This window comes from Syngnathus scovelli, chromosome 14 (assembly GCF_024217435.2).
Source record: "Syngnathus scovelli strain Florida chromosome 14, RoL_Ssco_1.2, whole genome shotgun sequence".
Lineage (NCBI taxonomy): Eukaryota > Metazoa > Chordata > Actinopteri > Syngnathiformes > Syngnathidae > Syngnathus > Syngnathus scovelli.
In genome coordinates this window covers 6,037,501-6,042,500 of record NC_090860.1, presented here as the reverse complement: position 1 = coordinate 6,042,500, position 5,000 = coordinate 6,037,501, and positions in this window count along the sequence as shown.

Here is a 5,000-nt window from a genome sequence, read left to right as displayed (position 1 = left end):
TGTGGTTTATATTTGTTTTTATGCCAGTCGTATCATTTTATTTAATCGTATTTACCGTATTTGCCGGTGTACAGGTCGACTCGGTGTATAAGTCGACCCCCTAAAATTCGACGGAAATTTACGATTTTATGATATATCCTTTGTATAAGTCGAGCTCAATTGTTGCATTATATTAAACTTCAAAATTCAATATGCGAAATTTATTGACGAAATGTGTTCAAATTCTGGGAGGCCGTGCGCATGCTGCTGTTTATAAGCACCGCGGAGGAGATCGCGGCCGGCGAGCTCGCGCACGCCGCCCGGCACCAACGGGAGGCCGGAAATAGCTCCAAGCCGAGCGGATCGGCACTTTATAAGCACCGCGGAGGAGATCGCGGCGCCTCATTGGACTTCCAGCGGCCGGCGAGCTCGCGCACCCGCCCGGCACATCCGGGAGGCCGTGCGCACGAGCCAAGTGGCCGAAAATAGCCCCCGCCGAGCGGATCGGCTGTTTATAAGCACCGCGGAGGTGGTCGCGGCGCCTCATTCGACTTCCAGCGGCCGGCGAGCCCGCGCACCCGCCCGGCACATCCGGGAGGCCGTGCGCACGAGCCAAGTGGCCGAAAATAGCCCCCGCCGAGCGGATCGGCTGTTTATAAGCACCGCGGAGGTGGTCGCGGCGCCTCATTCGACTTCCAGCGGCCGGCGACCTCGCGCACCCGCCCGGCACATCCGGGAGGCCGTGCGCACGAGCCAAGTGGCCGAAAATAGCCCCCGCCGAGCGGATCGGCTGTTTATAAGCACCGCGGGGGTGGTCGCGGCGCCTCATTCGACTTCCAGCGGCCGGCGAGCTCGCGCACCCGCCCGGCACATCCGGGAGGCCGTGCGCACGAGCCAAGTGGACGAAAATAGCCCCCGCCGAGCGGATCGGCTGTTTATAAGCACCGCGGAGGTGGTCGCGGCGCCTCATTCGACTTCCAGCGGCCGGCGAGCTCGCGCACCCGCCCGGCACATCCGGGAGGCCGTGCGCACGAGCCAAGTGGCCGAAAATAGCCCCCGCCGAGCGGATCGGCTGTTTATAAGCACCGCGGAGGTGGTCGCGGCGCCTCATTCGACTTCCAGCGGCCGGCGAGCTCGCGCACCCGCCCGGCACATCCGGGAGGCCGTGCGCACGAGCCAAGTGGCCGAAAATAGCCCCCGCCGAGCGGATCGGCTGTTTATAAGCACCGCGGAGGTGGTCGCGGCGCCTCATTCGACTTCCAGCGGCCGGCGAGCTCGCGCACCCGCCCGGCACATCCGGGAGGCCGTGCGCACGAGCCAAGTGGCCGAAAATAGCCCCCGCCGAGCGGATCGGCTGTTTATAAGCACCGCGGAGGTGGTCGCGGCGCCTCATTCGACTTCCAGCGGCCGGCGAGCTCGCGCACCCGCCCGGCACATCCGGGAGGCCGTGCGCACGAGCCAAGTGGCCGAAAATAGCCCCCGCCGAGCGGATCGGCTGTTTATAAGCACCGCGGAGGTGGTCGCGGCGCCTCATTCGACTTCCAGCGGCCGGCGAGCTCGCGCACCCGCCCGGCACATCCGGGAGGCCGTGCGCACGAGCCAAGTGGCCGAAAATAGCCCCCGCCGAGCGGATCGGTTGTTTATAAGCACCGCGGAGGTGGTCGCGGCACCTCATTCGACTTCCAGCGGCCGGCGAGCTCGCGCACCCGCCCGGCACATCCGGGAGGCCGTGCGCACGAGCCAAGTGGCCGAAAATAGCCCCCGCCGAGCGGATCGGCTGTTTATAAGCACCGCGGAGGTGGTCGCGGCGCCTCATTCGACTTCCAGCGGCCGGCGAGCTCGCGCACCCGCCCGGCACATCCGGGAGGCCGTGCGCACGAACCAAGTGGCCGAAAATAGCCCCCGCCGAGCGGATCGGCTGTTTATAAGCACCGCGGAGGTGGTCGCGGCGCCTCATTCGACTTCCAGCGGCCGGCGAGCTCGCGCACCCGCCCGGCACATCCGGGAGGCCGTGCGCACGAGCCAAGTGGCCGAAAATAGCCCGCGCCGAGCGGATCGGCTGTTTATAAGCACCGCGGAGGTGGTCGCGGCGCCTCATTCGACTTCAAGCGGCCGGCGAGCTCGCGCACCCGCCCGGCACATCCGGGAGGCCGTGCGCACGAGCCAAGTGGCCGAAAATAGCCCCCGCCGAGCGGATCGGCTGTTTATAAGCACCGCGGAGGTGGTCGCGGCGCCTCATTCGACTTCCAGCGGCCGGCGAGCTCGCGCACCCGCCCGGCACATCCGGGAGGCCGTGCGCACGAGCCAAGTGGCCGAAAATAGCCCCCGCCGAGCGGATCGGCTGTTTATAAGCACCGCGGAGGTGGTCGCGGCGCCTCATTCGACTTCCAGCGGCCGGCGAGCCCGCGCACCCGCCTGGCACATCCGGGAGGCCGTGCGCACGAGCCAAGTGGCCGAAAATAGCCCCCGCCGAGCGGATCGGCTGTTTATAAGCACCGCGGGGGTGGTCGCGGCGCCTCATTCGACTTCCAGCGGCCGGCGAGCTCGCGCACCCGCCCGACACATCCGGGAGGCCGTGCGCACGAGCCAAGTGGCCGAAAATAGCCCCCGCCGAGCGGATCGGCTGTTTATAAGCACCGCGGAGGTGGTCGCGGCGCCTCATTCGACTTCCAGCGGCCGGCGAGCCCGCGCACCCGCCCGGCACATCCGGGAGGCCGTGCGCACGAGCCAAGTGGCCGAAAATAGCCCCCGCCGAGCGGATCGGCTGTTTATAAGCACCGCGGAGGTGGTCGCGGCGCCTCATTCGACTTCCAGCGGCCGGCGAGCCCGCGCACCCGCCCGGCACATCCGGGAAGCCGTGCGCACGAGCCAAGTGGCCGAAAATAGCCCCCGCCGAGCGGATCGGCTGTTTATAAGCACCGCGGAGGTGGCCGCGGCGCCTCATTCGACTTCCAGCGGCCGGCGACCTCGCGCACCCGCCCGGCACATCCGGGAGGCCGTGCGCACGAGCCAAGTGGCCGAAAATAGCCCCCGCCGAGCGGATCGGCTGTTTATAAGCACCGCGGAGGTGGTCGCGGCGCCTCATTCGACTTCCAGCGGCCGGCGAGCTCGCGCACCCGCCCGGCACATCCGGGAGGCCGTGCGCACGAGCCAAGTGGACGAAAATAGCCCCCGCCGAGCGGATCGGCTGTTTATAAGCACCGCGGAGGTGGTCGCGGCGCCTCATTCGACTTCCAGCGGCCGGCGAGCTCGCGCACCCGCCCGGCACATCCGGGAGGCCGTGCGCACGAGCCAAGTGGCCGAAAATAGCCCCCGCCGAGCGGATCGGCTGTTTATAAGCACCGCGGAGGTGGTCGCGGCGCCTCATTCGACTTCCAGCGGCCGGCGAGCTCGCGCACCCGCCCGGCACATCCGGGAGGCCGTGCGCACGAGCCAAGTGGCCGAAAATAGCCCCCGCCGAGCGGATCGGCTGTTTATAAGCACCGCGGAGCTGGTCGCGGCGCCTCATTCGACTTCAAGCGGCCGGCGAGCTCGCGCACCCGCCCGGCACATCCGGGAGGCCGTGCGCACGAGCCAAGTGGCCGAAAATAGCCCCCGCCGAGCGGATCGGCTGTTTATAAGCACCGCGGAGGTGGTCGCGGCGCCTCATTCGACTTCCAGCGGCCAGCGAGCTCGCGCACCCGCCCGGCACATCCGGGAGGCCGTGCGCACGAGCCAAGTGGCCGAAAATAGCCCGCGCCGAGCGGATCGGCTGTTTATAAGCACCGCGGAGGTGGTCGCGGCGCCTCATTCGACTTCAAGCGGCCGGCGAGCTCGCGCACCCGCCCGGCACATCCGGGAGGCCGTGCGCACGAGCCAAGTGGCCGAAAATAGCCCCCGCCGAGCGGATCGGCTGTTTATAAGCACCGCGGAGGTGGTCGCGGCGCCTCATTCGACTTCCAGCGGCCGGCGAGCCCGCGCACCCGCCTGGCACATCCGGGAGGCCGTGCGCACGAGCCAAGTGGCCGAAAATAGCCCCCGCCGAGCGGATCGGCTGTTTATAAGCACCGCGGGGGTGGTCGCGGCGCCTCATTCGACTTCCAGCGGCCGGCGAGCTCGCGCACCCGCCCGACACATCCGGGAGGCCGTGCGCACGAGCCAAGTGGCCGAAAATAGCCCCCGCCGAGCGGATCGGCTGTTTATAAGCACCGCGGAGGTGGTCGCGGCGCCTCATTCGACTTCCAGCGGCCGGCGAGCCCGCGCACCCGCCCGGCACATCCGGGAGGCCGTGCGCACGAGCCAAGTGGCCGAAAATAGCCCCCGCCGAGCGGATCGGCTGTTTATAAGCACCGCGGAGGTGGCCGCGGCGCCTCATTCGACTTCCAGCGGCCGGCGAGCTCGCGCACCCGCCCGGCATATCCGGGAAGCCGTGCGCACGAGCCAAGTGGCCGAAAATAGCCCCCGCCGAGCGGATCGGCTGTTTATAAGCACCGCGGAGGTGGTCGCGGCGCCTCATTCGACTTCCAGCGGGCTGCGAGCTCGCGCACCCGCCCGGCACATCCGGGAGGCCGTGCGCACGAGCCAAGTGGCCGAAAATAGCCCCCGCCGAGCGGATCGGCAGTTTATAAGCACCGCGGAGGTGGTCGCGGCGCCTCATTCGACTTCCAGCGGCCGGCGAGCTCGCGCACCCGCCCGGCACATCCGGGAGGCCGTGCGCACGAGCCAAGTGGCCGAAAATAGCCCCCGCCGAGCGGATCGGCTGTTTATAAGCACCGCGGAGGTGGCCGCGGCGCCTCATTCGACTTCAAGCGGCCGGCGAGCTCGCGCACCCGCCCGGCACATCCGGGAGGCCGTGCGCACGAGCCAAGTGGCCGAAAATAGCCCCCGCCGAGCGGATCGGCTGTTTATAAGCACCGCGGAGGTGGTCGCGGCGCCTCATTCGACTTCCAGCGGCCGGCGAGCCCGCGCACCCGCCCGGCACATCCGGGAGGCCGTGCGCACGAGCCAAGTGGCCGAAAATAGCCCCCGCCGAGCGGATCGGC